Source organism: Panthera leo, chromosome B1, assembly GCF_018350215.1.
Source record: "Panthera leo isolate Ple1 chromosome B1, P.leo_Ple1_pat1.1, whole genome shotgun sequence".
Taxonomy (NCBI): Eukaryota; Metazoa; Chordata; class Mammalia; order Carnivora; family Felidae; genus Panthera; species Panthera leo.
Window position 1 is genome coordinate 143,093,167 of NC_056682.1, and position 19,092 is coordinate 143,112,258.

Consider the following 19,092-nt stretch of genomic DNA (forward strand, 5'->3'; position numbering starts at 1 on the left):
GTTTATTTTTGCTTTTGTTTTCTTTGCCTCACGAGACATATCTAGAAAAAAGTTGCTTCAGCCGATGACAAAGCAGTTATTGCCTATGTTCTCTTCGAGGATTTTTATGGTTTCAGGACTTACGGTTTTAGGTCTTTAATTCATTTTGAGTTTATTTTTGTGTATGGTGTAAGAAAGTAAAAAAAAACTTTGTATGTTGCTTTCCAGTTTTCTCAATATCATTGTTTGAACGGACTGTCTTTTTCCAATTGTATATTCTTTCCTACTTTGTCAAAGATTTAATTGACCATATGGTTGAGGGTTTATTTCTGGGTTTTCTGTTCTCTTCCATTGCTCTCTGTGCTATTTTTTGTGCCAGTTTCCTACTGTTTTGATTGCAACAGCTTTGTAATATAACTTAAACTCCAGAATTATGATGCTTCCAGCTTTGCTTTGCTTTTTCGAGATTGCTTTGGCTATTCAGGGTCTTTTGTGGTTCCATACGAAGTTTAGAATTGTTCTAGTTCTGTGAAAAATGCTATTGGTATTTTGATAGGAATTGCATTAAATGTGTATATTGCTTTGAGTAGTACAGAAATTTTAACAATATTTGTTCCTCCAATCAATGAGCATGGGATGTTTTCCCTTTTCTTTGTGTTGTTGTAAATTTCTGTCATCAGGTTGGTTTGTTTTGTTTTGTTTTGTTTTTTTATAGTTTTCAGAGTACAGATCTATCACCTCTTTGGTTAGGTTTATTCCTAGGCATCTTATTATTTTTGAGATTGTTTTCTTAATTTCTCTTTCTGCTGCTTCATTATTGGTGTTTATAAATGCTGTATTGGTTTTGTATCCTGTGAGTTTACTGAAAGTTCTCACAGTCTTTTGGTGGAGTCTTTGGGGTTTTCTATATATAGTATCATGTCATCTGCAAATAGTGAAAGTTGTACTTAGGAGTGCCCGGGTGGCTCAGTCAACTGAGCATCTGACTCTTGATTTTGGCTCAGGTCATAATCTCATGATATGTGAGTTTGAACCACACGTTGGGCTCTGTGCTGGCAGCGTGCAGCCTTCTTGGGATTTTCTCTCTCCCTCTCTCTCTCTGCCCCTCCTCTGCTTATGTGTTCTCTCTCGCTCTCTCGCTCTCTCTCTAAAAAATAAATAATATAAACTTAAAAAAAAAAAGGAAATTTTACTTCTTTCTTACCAGTTTGGATGCCTTTTATTTCTTTTTGTTGTCTAATTGCTGCAGCTAGGATTTCCAGTACAGTATTGAATAAAAGTGGTAAGAGTGGACATTCCTGTCTTGTCCCTGACCTTAGATGAAAAGCTCTCAGTTTTTCCCATTGAGGATGATGGTAGCTGGGGGTCTTTCATATATGACCTTTATTATGGTGAGGTATGTTCCCTCTAAACCTACTTTTTGAAGGTTTTTATCTTGGATGGATGTTGTATTTTGTCAAATGCTTTTTCTACATTTTTCAAAATGATCATATGGAGAATATGTTTTCTCTTATTGATATGATGTATCACATTTATTGATTTGTGAATGTCAAACCATGCTTGCAACCCAAGAATAAATCCCACTTGATTTTGGTGAATAATTTTTTTTTAATGTTTTATTGGACTTGGTTTGGTAGTTGAGGATTTTTGCATCTATGTTTACCAGGAATATTAGCTTGTAGTTCTCTATTTTAGTGATGTCTTTATCTGGTTTTGGTATGAGAGAATTAATGGCCTCATAGAATGAGTTGGGGTTTTCCTTCCTTTTCTATTTTTTGGAATAGTTTGAGGATAGGTATTAACTCTTCCTTAAATGTTTGGTAAAATTCTCCTGTGAAGCCATCTGATCCTGGATGTTTGTTTGTTTGTCAGGAGTTTTTTGATTACTGATTCAGCTTCTTTGTTTGTTGTTAGTTTGTTCAAATTTTCTATTTCTTCCTGTTATAGTTTTGGTAGATTATATGCTTCTAGGAATTTATCTATTTCTTTAGGTTGTCAAACTTGTTGGCATATAGTTTTCATAATATTCTCTTATAATTGTATTTCTGTGGCGTTGACTGTTATTTCTCCCCTCTCATTTGTGATTTTATTTGAGGCCTTTCTCCTTTTTTCTTGATAAGTATGGCTAAAGATTTTTGGCGTTTGTTTTTTTTTTTTAAGTTTATTTATTTATTTGGCAGAGAGAGGGAGAATCCCAAGCAGGCTCCACACTGTCAGCACACAGCCCAGTGCTGGGCTTGATCCCACAAATCCTGAGATCACTTGAGCCAAAACCAAGAGTCGATCACTTAATTGAGCCACCCAGGTGCCCCTAAGTCTGGCTTGATCTGTTCTATTTTTTTTTTTTAATTTCTGTATCATTTATTTCTGTTCTAATCTTTATTATTTCCTTCCTTCCTTCTGCTGGCTTTAGGCTTTTTTTGTTCTTTTTCTAGCTCCTTGAGGTGTGTGGTTAGGTTGTTTATTTGAAATTTTTCTTGCTTCTTGAGGTAGACTTATATTGCTATAAACTTTGCCAGTTTAATTACAGTGTGTCTTGGTGTGGATCTGCTTTTGTTAATTTTGATGGGAGTTCCCTGTGCCTCCTGGATCTGGATATCTGTTTCCTTCCCCAGATTAGGTAAGTTTTCAGCTATTATTTCTTCAAATAAATTTTCTGCCCCCTTTCCTCTTTCTTCTTCTTGTAGGACTTCTATACTATCAATATTACTATGTATGATGGAGTCACTAGGACTTAGGGACTTAGGAGTTCCCTAAGTCTGTTCTTGTTCTGCATAATTCTTTTCTCTCTGTCTTCTAGGTCACTTATTCTTTTCTCTGCTTCTTCCATCCTACTGTTCATTCCATCAAGTATGTTTCTCATTTTGTTTATTACACCCTTTATCTCTAGTACACTATTCCTTATGTCTGCATTAAGGGTCTCACTCATGTCTTCCATTCTTTTCTCAAGTACAGTGAGTATTCTTATGATCATTGCTTTAAATACTGATAGAGTATATCAGTATATCAGTATAAGGTATGTTACTTATATCTGTTTCACTTAGATCTCTGGATATCACCTTGTCTTGTTCTTCCATTTGGAATAAATTTCTCTGTCTTCTCATTTTTGTCTAAGTCTCTGTGCCAGTTCTTGTGTGTTAGGAAAGAACTATATCTCTTGTTCTTGAGGGTAATGGCCTTAATAAGAGGTTCTCTAGTGCCCTGTCATGTGGTGTCCCCATTTCCCCAGGGCCTGGTGCTCGTGGGAGTGTCTCTAATGTGTGCTGTGTGTGCCCCAATGTTTAGTCCTGGCCACTTTATCCTTTGGGCCAGTTGTCTGCCCAGGCTCTCTTTGCCTGTTGTGGGCAGTGTTTGGTCCCTGGCCTGAATGTAGCATGTTTTAGCTAGGTGTGCTCTGGTCTGTTTGTGGAATGAGACCTGTCACCACCAGTGCTGGAACCAAGTCTTGGCAAATATCTCAAGTTGGAAGATGCGTGAGCAGGGATTTGGGTTGTTCTTCTAGGGGAGGGGGCCCACCACACTGGGACTGAGACAAGCGTGACAGGCAGGGGGGTGACACCAGAGTGTGGACGGGGGAGGCTTGATGTAAGCAAGTGAGATAGCAAGTGTCAGTGCTGCACTGGTTCCCACTGGTAGCCCTGTATGCTGAGGGATGGGGAAGGAAAATGGTGCCAGCCAGTTCCTTTGTTCCTGGAGGGGGTCTCTCCGTGAATGCTGTCTTTTCCTACTGTGTGCCCCTGGTGCTCTTCAGATCACTGTTTCCATGCTGGGTGTCCATGGGTTGTTTGCCTGCCGTCTCTCCAAGAGCAGTTCAGTGCCCTCTGGGCTCTATCTCAGCCAAGCCCACTGACCTTCAAACCTAATCATCAGGCTTTAAGCCCTGATGATTGCCAGAAGTCACAAAATTCAGCCCTTCTTGCTTTCCAAGCCAATTGCTATGGGGATTCATTTTCCCTGTGTGCTCCTCTTTGTGTTAGTCTGTCTCTTGCCCTTCACCAAGAGAATGGCTCCCTCCCCACTGCAGCAGCCACAATCCATTTCTCTCCTAAACCACATCTCCACATTTCCTACCTTCTTCAGTGTGGTTTCTTCTCTACCTTTATCGTAGAGTTTGTTCTGCCTGTCTTCAAGTCAATTTCCAGGTTATTTAGGATGATTTGATAGTTACCTAGTTGTATTCATGGGATGAGGCAAGCATAGGGTCCTCCTGCTTTGCTGCCATCTTCCAACCCACCAATAATAATTGTCAAAATAAATTATTTAGTAGTCTTATGTTCAGTGCTTTCCATCACAAGCATTTCCACATTACAAAGCAAGTGCTGAGATAGCTAAAATAAGCACCGCTTCAAATGCCAAAGGCAAATTAATGGTATATTGATATCCCACCAAGATGAAAATGATATGCTTATATAGTTTCTTCAGGAACTATATGTAAATGTACTTATAATCATAAAATTTTAGTAACTGTAAGATATTTTTATTCCCTTCATTTAAAATGTTCAAGACTTTAGGGGCTCCTGGGTGGCTCAGTTGGTTGGGCGTCCGACTTCATTCAGTTCAGGGCATGATCTCACAGTGAGAGTTTGAGCCTCGCGTCGGGCTCTGTGCTGACAGCTCAGAACCTGGAGCCTGCTTCAGATTCTGTGTCTCCCTCTCTCTCTGCCCCTCCCCTGCTCGTGCTCTGTCTCTGTCTCTCAAAAAATAAATAAAAACATTTTTTTTAATTAAAGAAAAATAAAATGTTCAAGACCTTAGAAAAGTTTTGGTTTTAACCTTTTTTTTTTCTTTAAAGCTAAGGAAAAAACTTGTACGGTGTAAAATTCAGACTTTGTTCTGAAAATACACATTTATGGAACCACTAATCCCCTGTAACCAGTATTCAGCTCCAACTCTAGAGAAGTGAAACTTATTCCATAAATCGCACATGAAAATCAATTTCATTAGTTAACAGTCCTGTCTAATGAATAGCAACAGGGTGACCAGTGACCGGCCAGTTATTCCACCTGTGCACTTAAATGAAAGGCATGCACTGCGAAACGGCTAAAAGTGGAAAAGGACCCCTGTCAGACACTTCAGATGCGTGCACTGAAAAGCAAGCTGTCACACAACAAATAAGAGCACATTCTATCAAATAACAGAATGATAATCTTCATATTAGAAGGTAAACATGCTTCTCTCTGGAGACTGGGACTTGGAGGTGGTCAGAGGAAGAGCAAGGGACTACTGTTTTTTAAGTGTTATAAAATTACCTTTAAAGTTTATTTATACATTTTGAGAGAGAGAGAGGGAGGGAAAGTCAGGGAGGTGCAGAGAGAGAGAGGAAGAGAATCCCAAGCAGGCTCCATGCTGTCAGCACAGAGCACGATAAAGGGCTTGAACTCACGAATCTTAAGATCACGACCTGCGCTGAAACCAAGAGTCAGGCACTTAACTGACTGAGCCACCCGGGCACCCCTAAAATAAGCTTTAAAATTATGTACATGTTAACATTGATACAAAGTAAATCCCCCTCCCAAAATAACCCCACAAACCAAACAACAAATAAACAACAACAAAGAACATTTGACCAGGAGTCATTGGTGGGTCTCCCTACTTGTGCGACCTTGAAAAGCCAAATATATTGTGCCTTGCTCTTTTCATGTCTAAAGATGAGTGTGGACTAGATGACCTCTAGGGTCATCTAGAAACATCAGCTCTGAAATTGCATGACTTTTCATTACCCAAAAGCCAGCCTGAGAGATTTTGTCTAGTGCAATAAACAGACTACTTGATTATAAAGAATCTCATCCATCACTGAAAAAGTACCAGTCATATCTATTAAGTCAAAATTTTAAGTAACAATTCTAACAGCAAAAAATGAACTGTATTTCCTAAATAGACTGTCAAACATGCCGTATACAATTTCTCCTCTTAAAAATGTTTATTATTTCTCCTCTTAAACATGTTTGTTATAGGGGCACCTGGGTGGCTCAGTCAGTTAAGCCTCCGACTTCGGCTCAGGTCACGATCTCACGGTCCGTGAGTTTGAGCCCCGCGTCGGGCTCTGGGCTGATGGCTCAGAGCCTGGAGCCTGCTTCGGATTCTGTGTCTCCCTCTCTCTCTGCCCCTCCCCCGTTCATTCTCTGTCTCTCTCTGTCCCAAAAATAAATAAACGTTAAAAAAAAAATTTTTTTTTTAATGTTTGTTATAGAGGCACCTAGGTGGCTCAGTCAGTTGAACACTCAACTCTCAATTTTTATCTCAGGTCATGCATGGGTCCCAGGGTTGCGTGATTGAGCCCTGCACCCAGCTCCATGCTGGGCGTGGAGCCTGCTTATATTTATTTATTCATTTATTCATCCATTCATTCATTCTCTCTCTCTCTCCCCCCCCCACCAAAAAGAAAAATGTTTGTTATATAATTTTACACAATAGAAGTAACATTCTTTGTTTTATTCACTGATGCATCCCAAAGTACCTAGAACAGTGTCTAGCATATAGTAGATACTCAATAAATATTTGTCTAATGAGTGAATGAATTGAATTCATTGTAGCACATTGTATTCAGGTTTCCATTGTTTCTACTGATAAGTCAGTTTTAAGTCTTCTTGTTGCTCTTTTGGAGGTAATTTTGTCTCTGACCACTTTTAAGATTTTCTCTTTGTATTGGTTTGTAGCAACTTGACTGTGATGTGCTAGGTGTGTTCTTCTTTGTGTTTGTCTTTCTTGAGGTTCACTGATCTTAGTAGACGTATGGATTGATATGTTTCATTGATTTAGGAAGTTTTTACTCCTTACCTTCTCAATTAGTTTTTCTACCCCATTCTCTTGTTTCCTTCTGGTACTTGTACTATTAAAAACATTTTTTTTTTTAATGGTATATGATAACTCCATTATCTGAATCCCCTCTGGGCCTGTGACCATTGTTTCTCTTGGTTTTCAGTCATGTTGTTGTCCAGTCCTGCTTTTTTCCCAATAGTTTAACTTTTTTAGAGTAATTTTAGATTCACAACAAAATTGAGAGAAAGGTATAGAGATTTCCCCATATATGCACAGCCTCCTGTATTATCAACATCACTCACTGGAGTGGTACATTTGCTACCAAGGATCTACAGTGACAAGTTATCATTACTCAAAGTACATAGTTTACATTGGGGTTCACTCTGGTGTTGTATATTCTATAAGTTTGGACAGATGTACAATGACATAATACCCATTATTATTACACAGAGTATTCTTACTGCCTTCAAAACCTTCTGTGCTCCTTCTTATTCATCCCTCCCATTCGCTTCCGCCCTGGCAACCAGTGAACTTTTTATTGTCTCCATAGTTTTGCCTTTTCCAGAAGGTCATATAAATGGAATCATACAGTATGAAGCTTTTTAAGATTGGCTTCTTGGGGTACCTGGGTGGCTCAGTCGGTTGAGCATCTGGCTTCAGCTCAGGTCATGATCTCACAGTCCATGAGTTCAAGCCGCATGTCAGACTCTGTGCTGACAGTTCAGAGCCTGGAGCCTGCTTCAGATTCTGTGTCTCCCTCTCTGTATGCCCCTCCCCTGCTCATCCTCTGTCTCTGTCTCTGTCTCTGTCTCTCTCTCTCAAAAATAAATAAACATCAAAAAAATTTTTTTAAAAGATAGGCTTCTTTCATTTAGTAAAATGCGTTGAAGTTTCCTCCATGTCTTTTCATGGCTTGGTAGCTTATTTCTTCTTAATGCTGGGTAATATTCCACTGTCTAGATGTACCACAGTTTGTTTATTCATTCGCCTACTGAATGGCATTTTCATTACTTCCAAATTTTTGTAGTTGTGAACAAAGCTTCTATAAACATTCATGTGCAAGCTTTTGTGTGGACCTAAGTTTTCAGCTCCTTTGAGTAAGTATCCAGGAGTATGATTACTAGATCATATGATAGTAATATGTTTAGTTTTGTAAGAAACTGCCAAACTGTATTCCACAGTGGTTGTACCATTTTGCACTCCCACCAGCAATGAATGAGAGTTCCTGTTGTTCCATATCCTTGGCAGTATTTGCTGTTGTCTATGTTTTGGATTTTGGACATTCTAATAAGAGTATAATAGTATCTCATTTTATTTATTTATTTTTTAACTTTTTTAATATTTATTTATTTTTGAGAGAGACAGACACAGAGCACAAACAGGGGAGGGGCAGAGAGAGAGGGAGACACAGAATCTGAAGCAAGTTCCAGGCTCCAAGGTGTCAACACAGAGCCCGACAGAGGGCTTAAACTCATGAACTGTGAGATCATGACCTGAGCCAAAGTCGGATGCTCAACCAACTGAGCCACCCAGGCACCCCTAATAGTATCTCATTTTAATTTGGGTTTACCTGATGCCATATGTCCTGGAACATCTTTTTATATGCTTATTTGACATCTATGTATCTTCTTTGGTTGAGGTGTCTGTTAAGGTCTTTAGCCCATTTTTTGTTTGCTTCCTTTCTAAATAAAGTTCTGGACATTGTGAAAAATTAGATCATTTTGGTTTCTAGATGACATTTTTTTTCCTTCATAGAGGATTTACGTCAGCTTCTGGCTGGTAGCTAAAGTAAGGGCACTAACAATCCCATATCACCTTAATTCATTCAAGGATTGAGATGATTCAGATTAAGGCTCTTATCCTGAAGCCTGATGTTTACCAGTTTATCTTCTAACCTCTTTGATAGAGTTCTAGTTTTTTATCCCTCTAGCTTCTTGATTCTGCCAAAAGCTCATCTCATCTTCCCAACCTCTCAACTGGTTCTTTTAGAATTGGCAAATGCTTCTAGAGAAAATGGCATTTTGTTCCAGACTTTGGCCCCATAATTCTTAACTGTGTTGGTAGCTCTCTAATGTTGTCAGGTAGACTTAAAAATTTTGTGTGTATACTTTTCTAGTGAATTTCTAAACAGAAGGGTTGTTCTACCATTACTAGAAAAAGAACTCCTCTACTGTTAGTCTTTGCTCATATAATTTTAGATATTATTTATAAACTTATGCTGTAGAATATAAAAAATTATCTCTTTAAACCACACATACATGCGCACATATACATCTTCCTTTTCCCTGCATAATCCTCCCTATATAATCATATCATATCATACGTTTTGGTTAAGTCACATCGAGTGTTTAGATTATTATGACAATGTAAATATTGTTCTCTAGCTGAACTGTGCAGTGAACTGTGATTATATTTCCTTTATGCCCTTAGATTTAATAATTGTCTTGTTTTACTTTGGTTAGTTTTCTAAATATCTATAACCAATTATCCCTCAAACGTTCTCTGAAAAACAACTGTAAAATTCCTTTTAGTATGAGCAAAGTAGTAAGATTATTTTATTAGTTTCTTTACTTGTTCATATATTCATGTGTTAGGCATCATGCCTTTAGAGCCCTCCAACATTCCTGTTCTGATCGGGAGTGGTTGCCTTCTAGGCTTGCCACGCAGTTGGCTTCTTGGATATTCCTTCCCTCAAAACCCAGGGAATTCCCGTCACCTTTTTTTCTGTTTTTTAATTTTAATTCCTTTTCTTGGTTTCTTTCTTTCTTTTGGTGGAGCCTATGATGCAGTGGCTAACTATGGAAGGGTGTATTTTAAAATTTTGCATTTCTGAAAATACTGGGTTTTTTTCACTTACATATGATTGATACTTAAAATTTTATTGCTGTTGTCCATTTTGGCTCCAGGGCCTTTGTTTGTGACTAGTTTTTGTTCGTTTTCTTAGTTTGTAGGGTCTTTTCTTTATCCTGCATACTGATTTCAAGACGTTCCCTGCTGAGGGTCTTTTTCTTTTCATTGTGCTGCGTACTTAGCAGACTCTTGAGTTCTTTTATTCTCAGAACTTTTCTAGTATCATTTATTTCATCATTCTCCCCCTCATTTTCTCAGTTCTCTCTTTTTAGAATTCCTGTTAGTCACCTATTAGACCGCTTGGACCACTCCAGTCATCTTTAATTCTGACTTCCATGCTCACCTCATCTTTTATTCCCACCTTTCAGGAAATTTCCTCAACTCAAATTGTTTTTCTGATATCATTTTTTTTTTTAATTTCCAGGAGCCGTTTTCTCTTCACATAGTTTTATGTTCTTTTGTGATATAATCTTTTTCCCATTTTTTTTAAGTTTATTGATTTATTTTGAGAGACAGAGAGAGCGAGTGCGGGAGGGGCAGAAAGAAAGGGACAGAGAGTCACAGGCAGGCTCTGCACTCTAGCACAGGGCTCGAACCCACAAACTGTGAGCTCATGACGAGCTGAAACCAAGAGTTAGACACTCAGCCAACTGAACCACCCAGGCGCCCCTCTCATTTCTGTTTAAAGATATTCATTTCGGTTTTTCAGTAACTGCTCCTGTCATCTGAATTATTGATGTTTTTTCAAATTCATTTTTTTTGGTTTGTTTTGATGTCTGTCATTAATGTTAAAGACTTTCCTTCAATGTTTAGTGGTCATTGGCTCTTCATTCATATTTAAGATTGAGGCCCTAAAAAGCTGATTAAAAGCTCTTTGTAAGGTTGACAGGATTTGTCAACTGGTAGGTAGTTAGGTATTGCTTTTTTATTGAGGGACCCAAAAATTATCTGTACATCTTTTCTCTTGGTCCTGTTAGTTCTCCAAAAGAGGGATTCTCTTACTACTGCCTTGTTAGGTGCCAATCACCTGCCAAAATTCTGAAAGGTGAGTGGGGTGGGGAATCTGTAGTACCTATCTATCTATACAATCTCACTTCATGCTCTTATTTTCAACTTGCAGCCTTACTCCTGCTATGCCACGTATCTATCCTTTTGGAGCCAAACGTCCTCTGGCTCTACCTCATGCAGAAATCAAGCCTCTAAATTCCTTTAGGGCAAAAGAATGAGTAATTACCTGATTGTGGGGGGAGAGCATCTGGGATTCTAACAGCTTCTCCCGTAGACTTTTAGCCAATCCTCCCATTTTGCTGCCCTTTCTCTTCCCTGGCCTTTAGAAATACATGAGTCTCCAGTTCCTGAGCCTTTCTGGAATACTCCCATGCAGAGCAGCTTGCTTCTTGTTGGCTACTTCTGTGCGGCTACTTTAAGTTTTAGCTTTCTTTGTTCTGTGTAACCAGTTACAAATTATACATTTGCTTTCCATCTCCTAAAATTTCATTATTATTACTCATATCTAATGTTATCTGTTTTTTCCTTTTTATTTTATTAATTTTTTTAGTGTCATTTCAGTTGGGCTGTAATTAAAGTAGACCTAAATGTATCATGTTTAGAAGTGGAATATGACTGCATTGTTCTATATCGCCTCTTCATTTATCTTGTTTCATTTTAGTTTTCCTGTTCAGTTATTCTAATGATAGCTGATATTTATTGAACACCAGGCACTATTCAAAGTACTTTCCTAGATTATCTGACTTAGTCCTCACAACTGCCCACATAAGGTGAGTGCTGTTATTATACATACTTTACAGATGAAGAAACCAAGGCTGGGAAAAGCTAAATGACTTACACAGGGTTCACATACCAAAAACACAGTTTTGCCAACACTTAACCAAGACAGCTGGAGTCTAGACCAATGTTCTTAGCCATTATTCTGTACTGCTTCTCTACACTACACTGCTGAATGCTGTTTATTTAAAAAAAACCACACACACACATTTAAATAATTAATGACATAATTAGATTCCCTGTATGAACTAATACTGTATTTCATAAATGTATACACACACACACACACACACACACATATACATACATACAAATACACATACTTGTAATTGGTATCTTGACGTGGAAAAATTTTAATGTTTCAGATAAAGGCTATTTTGCATTCAAAAAGAAAATATTTTCAGGACAGTATAGTTTTTTTTTATTGATGTGTCAGAATCTATGCACATGCACTGTATATAATATATACTAGCTGTGCTTGATCTCTGCCACCAAAGTACCCACGATGTGGGCAATATTTTTAGTAACGCTTTATGTTTGTCTTGTTTCCTACTCACCCACTCTCGAAATACAGTATAAATAATGCTTTTATATTCTATGTAGGATATTTATATCCCACTTTTATTATAGTCTTCTAATAGAAATAATTGTAAGAGATAGACTTGGTCAGACATTCTCAAAATAGAATAGTCTAATTCAAACTCAATGAGATCAAGTTCTTATATTTAGCACTTCCATTTATCTTCTATCTTTGGAGAACAGAGATAGGAGCAGTTGAGAAGCACATAGTCTCCTTAGACATTACTTATCTTACATCATAACTCATACATTTGTCTGTAATGGACTCAAGGCCATTAGAGAGAACCATATTTGAAGAAGATGGGGGTGCATTAGAGATATAATTTAGGAGTCATTTTGGCAACAAATCTAATATAAGATGATTTCAGAGTCAAAATGTACTAGGAAACTAATCTAATCACAAGATAAACCTTAAGTTGAACTGAAAAGTATAAATTTATATTCTTCCTTTGAAACCAAAAGCTTGTGGAAGTTTTAACCTAAAAATGTATATCCTCTAGAAGTAGTCTTAATGTGTATCCTAAGGGTCAAAAGATTGGGTGGGGGAGAGCACAGTTCTTTAATGGGCTCTCGTAACTTCAGGAGGATCTATGTTTAGTTATTTCTTTACCAGCGAGACGAGTCAGATGAAAAGAATGTTTTAGAACTTTTCACTTCCCAGCTACTTTCTAATTGTACAAAGTATTTTGTTCACATTACATATCAAAATATTTCCATATGAATTAAAAGTAATGTATTAAAAATTAATGTATCGCAAGATGTACAAACATTAAAAGATTGGCAATTTTGACTAAATAAAACTAATATTGTCTATGACTAATAAAAATCACAAAGCCACCATAAACAAAATTAAAGGGAAATCAGGAACTAAAAAATATTTTAAGTAGATAAAAGACCAGTAGCTATCATTTAGAGAGTTTTTACATACCCGGAGGAAGATAGCATATACTCTAAAAAGAAAAGTGTACTGAATAGACAAATTTTGTGGGTAGAAAATTCATAAATAAGAAATGCATATATCCAATAAACATGACAAAAATGTTCAAATTCATACATAAATAACAACTACATATTACAGCAAAAACAGGGATGCCAGGGTGGCTCAGTTGGTTAAGCATCTGCCTTCGGCTCAGGTCATGATCTCATGAACCCCATGTTGGGCTCTGTGCTGACAGCTTGGAGCCCTGAGCCTGCTTCGGGTTCTGTGTCTCCTCTCTGTCTGCCCCTCCCCTGTGCCCACTCACATGCTCTCACTCGCTCTCTCTCTCTCTCAAAAATAAACAATAAAAAATTTAATCTTAAAGGAAAAACAAACTACCAGTTTTGTATATAAAATGATAAAGTGGTAGTAGGAAGGGTATAGCATAACAGCCATTCTTATATCATATCCTACTGGTAAGTGTATAAACTGACATGACTTTTTGTTGTTGTTTTTGCCTCCGAAGCCTACAATTTCTTTTTTTTTTTAATAGACCTGATATTTCTAAAGTAGTTATAGATTTACAGAAAAATTGAGCAGAAGCTATGGAAGGCTTCCCTAGACTCCCTTTTCCCCCACCCTACAGTTAACATCTTTCATGACTGTGGTACATTTATCACAAAGGATGAGCCAATATTGATACATTATTAACTGAAGTCTGTAGTTTACATTGGAGTTTACCCCTTGTGTTGTACATTCTATGGGTTTTGAAAATGTATAATCACATGTATCTACCATTGCAATATCATAAAAGAATAGGTTCACCACCCTAAAAGTGCCCTGCTTTTCACCTATTTATTACTCCCTTCCTTCCTTCCTCTGAACCCTTGGCAATCAGTGGTCTTTTGACTCTGTCCATAGTTTTCCTCTTCCAGTGTGTCCTATAATTAGAATCATTTAACATGTTTTTTCAGATTGGCCTCTTTCACTTAGCCCTATGCTTACAAGATTCTTTCATTTATTGTCATGAATTAATAGCTAATTTCTTTTTATCACTGAATAACATCCCATAATATGGATATTATGAACACTTTGTTCATCCATTCACCTATTAATTTTTTTTTTTTTTTTTTTTTTCAACGTTTATTTATTTTTGGGACAGAGAGAGACAGAGCATGAACGGGGGAGGGACAGAGAGAGAGGGAGACACAGAATCGGAAACAGGCTCCAGGCTCTGAGCCATCAGCCCAGAGCCTGACGCGGGGCTCGAACTCACGGACCGTGAGATCGTGACCTGGCTGAAGTCGGACGCTTAACCGACTGCGCCACCCAGGCGCCCCCATTCACCTATTAAAGAACATCTTGTTTGCTTCCAAGTTTTGGCAGTTATGCATAAAGCTCCTGTATGCATCCATATGTAGGTTTTGTGTGGACATCAGTTTTTAATTCTGCTGGGTGAACACTAAAGAGAGTGATTGCTGGATTGCACAGTAAGAATATCTTTAGGTTTTTAAGAACCTGCCAAACTGTCTTCCAAAATGTTTGTACCATTTTGCAGTCTCACCAGCAATGAATGAGAGTACCTGTTGCTCCATATCTTCATCAGCATTTGATATTATCGGTGTTTGGATTTGGGCCATTCTAATAGAAGTGTAGTAGTATCTCATTGCTGCTTTAGTTTGCAATTCCTTCCTTAATGACATATAATGGTGAACATATTTTCAAATGCCTTTTTGCCATCAGTAAGTATGTCTTCTATAGGAAGATGGCTGTTCTAGACTGTTGCCCAGTTTTTAAGTGGGTTGCTTTTTCCTTATTGTTGACTTTTAAGAGTTTGGGGAGGGGGCACATTTTGGATACTAATTCTTTATCATATATGTGTTTTGAGAAGATTTTTTTTCCAGGTCTACATCTGGATTCATTTTTTTTTTTTACATGTGGATGTCCAGTTCCAGCACCCCATTTGTTGAAAATACTGCCCTATCTCCATTGAGTTGCCTTTGCTGTTTTGTTAAAGATGAGTTGACTGTATTTGTGTGGGACTGTTTCTGGCTCTTAATTCTGTTCCATTGATTTATTTGTTTACTATTTCACCAGTACCACTCTGTATTACTATGTTAAGTCTTGAAATGGGGTATTGTCAATTCTTCAACTTTGTTCTCTGTCAATATTGTGTTTGCTATTCTGGGTTTTTTGCTTTTCCATATAGACTTTAGAATCAACTTGTCAGTAGCCACAAAATTTAAAAATTACTGAGATTTTGATTGGGATTGCATTGAATTCATAAATTAGGTTGGGAAGAACTGACATCTTAACAATATTTATCCATGAATATGGATATTTCTTTATCCATGAATATGGAATATTTCTCTACTTATTTATATTTTTTTATTATGTCAGAATTTTGTAGTGTTACTCACATAGATCTTGTATGTATTTTGTTAGATTTATGCCTAAGTATTTTGTATTTTTGATATTAATGTAAATGATACTGTGTTTCTAATTTTTTAATTCCAGTTCATTTCTGGTATGTATATTAATCTTGTATCCTGACATCTTTCAATAATCTCTTATTTGTTCTAGGAGTTTTGTTATTGTTGATTCTTTGAAATTTTCTACATAAAGAATCATGTCATTTGTGAAAGAAAAAAGAGTTTTAATTCCTCCTTTGCAAATCTGTACACCTCTTATTTTCTTTCTTTTAACTTTTTGTTTTATTAGCTATGACTTCTGGGATGATTTTGAGTATAAGTGGTGAGAGGGGACAGTCTTTCCTTGTTTTTTGTGGTTTTGTTTGTTTTTTTTAACTTTTTTTTTTTCTTAATTTTGGAGAAAAAGAGTGAGCGGTGGGCAAAGGGAAAGAGAGAGAATCCCAAGCAGGTTCCATGCTCAGCTCAGAGCCTGACATGGGGCTCGATCCCATGATCCTGGGATCATGACCTGCGCCGAAATCAAGAGTAAGATGCCTTACTGACTAAGCCACCCAACTGTTGCTGTTTGTTAGTTTTTAAGTCATGCCCAGCACATACCCCAGTACAAAGCTTGCATTCATGACCATGAAATCAACACCTGAGCTAAGATCAAGAGTCAGAGGCTTAACCAACTGAGCCACCCAGACACCCCTTGCCTTGTTTTTGACCTTAGCAGGATAGCATCTAGTTTCTTACTGTTAAGTATGATGTTAGCTATAGGTTCTTTGTAGATGTTCTTTACCAAATTGAGGAAGTTCCTCCTGTATTCCTAGTTTGCTGAGAATTTTTTATGATAACTTGGTGTTGGATCTTGTCAAATCCTTTTCTTCATCTATTAATATGATCATGTGATTTTTTTCTTCTTTAGCCTGTGTTATAAGCTGCTTTAAGTTTCTGTATGGACGTAAGTTTTTAATATAATCTTATAATTAATTGATTTTTGACTGTTAAACTACCTTTGATTACCTGGGATAAATCCCCCTTGATTGTGTTATGTAGCTTTTTCATAAATTATTGGATTATATCTGCTAATATTAAGTATATTTATATCTTATGTTCATGAGAGATAGAGGCCTTTAGTTTTCTTTTCTTGGAATGTTTTTGATTTTGGTCTTAGGGTACTGATATCCTCATAGAATGAACAAGGAAGTACTCCTGTACCTCTGTTTTCTAGAAGAGATTGTAGAAAATTGGTATAATTTCTTCCTTAAATGTTTGGTAGAGTTCACTATTTAGGCCTGGTTCTTTCTGTTTTGAAAGTTATTAATTACTGATTTAATTTCTTTAATACATTTACATCTACTCATATTGTCTGTTTCTTTTTATGAAATTGGTCCATTTCATCTCTGTTATCAAATTAGTGGGCATAGAATTGTTCATAATATTCTTTTTTTTTTTTTTCTCTTTTGAGGCGGAGTCAGAAGTTTTTGTTTAACTTCTTTAGAACTCATATCTAACACAATAGGGATAGTTGTATTCTCTGTCTGCCTGTTTAAAATTTAATCTAAGAACAAGCTCCTTCACAGATTTACTTGGAGACCAATCAGATCTGAAAACATATGACCTAAGGGATATATTCTTAAATCTAACCTAAGAGAGATTTGCCCACACCATTTTGGGAAGGAAACAATTTTTTCTTATGAACATTCTATCTAGGAAGAGTTCAGCAAAGAGTGAGTGGCTTAACATATTTCGATTTTTATAGTCTGCTTTAAAACTTTTATGTTAAAAATAAAAGATAAAAGCCTGACATCACTTCCAAGCTTCCCTCTACACACTCAGGCACTTAGTCATTTTATATGTCTGGCAAGATGGTGTTTGTTTCTGGTCAGTCTCTGCCTTTTCCAACCTCCTTGGCACTGAGAGGGTGGTAGTGAGGATTAATTAGTCTATGAAATGACTAATGAAATGACTATGCAAATCCATGCTGCACCCTTCCAGAATGAAAAAAGACTGAAGAGATAGGACTACTACATTATAACATTAGCTTCTATAAAGGAATATTAGTCTTTATCTTAATAATGTCCATGGGATCTGGCAGTGATGTCCCCTCTTTCATTTCTGATATTAGTCATTTGTATGTTCTCTTTTTTTTCTTAGTCAGCCTGGCTAGAGGCTTATTGATTTTCTTGATCTTTTCAAAGATTCTGTTTTTGGGTTGTTGGTTTTCTCTGCTGATTTCCTATTTTTAATTCCATTGATTTCTGCTCTAATTTTTATTATTTATTTTATTTGCTTACTTTGGATTTAAAAAAAATTTTTTAATGTTTATTCATTTTTTGAGAGAGAGGAAGAGACAGAGCATGAGTGGGGAAGGGGCAGAGAGAAAGGGAGACACAGAATCCAAAGCAGGCTCCAGGCTCTGAGCTATCAGCACAGAGCCCAGGGCAGGGCTTGAACCTGCAACCATGAGATCATGACCTGAGCCGAAGTCAGACACTTAACCAACTGAGCCACCTAGGTGCCCCACTTTGGATTTTTTATTTTTTTAATATTTATTTACTTTTGAGAAAAAGAGCTCAAGTCAGGGAGGGGCGGAGAGAGAGGGAGACACAGAATCCAAAGCAGGCTCCAGGCTCTGAGCTGTCAGCAACAGAGCCTGACACGGGGCTTGAACCTACAAACCACGAGATCATGACCTAAGCCTAGGTTGGACACTTAACTGACTGAGCCACCCAGGTGCCCAGCTTACTTTGGATTTAATTTGCTCTTCTTTTTCTATTTTCCCAATTAACAACTTTGGATTATTGGTTTCAGATCCTTCTTTTTTTTCTAATATGTGCATTCAGTGCTATAAATCTCCCTCTGAGCCCTGCTTTTGATAAGTTGTATTCTCATTTTCACTGTGTCAAAAATATTTTTAAATTTCTGTTGAGATTTCTTCTTTGGTCCATGTGTTATTTAGAAATGGACTGTTTAGGGGCGCCTGGGTGGCTTAGTCGGTTAAGTGTCCTACTTCGGCTCAGGTCATGATCTCACTGTCCGTGAGTTCGAGCCCCGCATCGGGCTCTGTGCTGACCGCTCAGAGCCTGGAGCCTGTTTCAGATTCTGTGTCTCCCTCTCTCTCTGCCCCTCCCCTGTTCATGCTCTTTCTCTCTCTGTCTCAAAAATAAATAAATGTTAAAAAAAAAAAAAAAAAAAAAAGAAATGGACTGTTTAATCTCCAATTGTTTGGGAATTTTTCAGCTTTTATTGATTTCAAATTCAATTCTATTGTATTCCTAGAGTAGACATTGTATGATTTTTATTCTTTAAAAGTTATTAATATGTACTTATGGCCCAAAATGTGGTCTATCTTGATGGTTGTTCCATGTAAACTTAAGAATATATATTCTGCTGTTTTGGGGTGTATTAGTCTATAGATGTCAATTATTCCAATTGATTGATGATGCTGTAAGTTTCAGCTATGTCCTTACTGATTTTCTTCCTGCTGAATTTGTCCATTGTTGATAGTTATTGAAGTGTCTTCAACTCTAATAGTGGATTTATCTATTTCTCCTTGCAGTTTAACAGCTTTTGCCTCACATATTTTAATGCCCTGCTGCTAAGTGTATACACTTTAAGAATTGTTATATCTTCTTGGAGAATTGACCCCCTTAACATTATGTAATGCCCCTCTTTTCCTTGTTCTGAAGTTTGCTCTGTCTGAAATTAGTGTAGCTACTACAACATTTTTCTTTTTTTTTTTTTTTTTTCTGAGTAGGCTTCATGCCCAGCACAGAGCCCAGCATGGGCTTGAACTCATGACCC

At 37.2% G+C, this 19,092-nt stretch overlaps 1 protein-coding gene and 1 non-coding gene across 14 annotated transcripts in view; one reads left to right on the top strand and one right to left on the bottom strand.

Moving 5' to 3' along the window:
* The window catches only part of CCDC158 (coiled-coil domain containing 158), a 102,160-nt gene that overhangs the window by 55,618 nt on the left and 27,450 nt on the right, over window positions 1-19,092 (top strand). The gene's annotated exons all lie outside the window — the stretch shown is intronic.
* TRNAR-UCG lies at window positions 17,722-17,805 on the bottom strand. The gene has a single exon. It is a non-coding gene; the product is annotated as a tRNA-Arg (tRNA).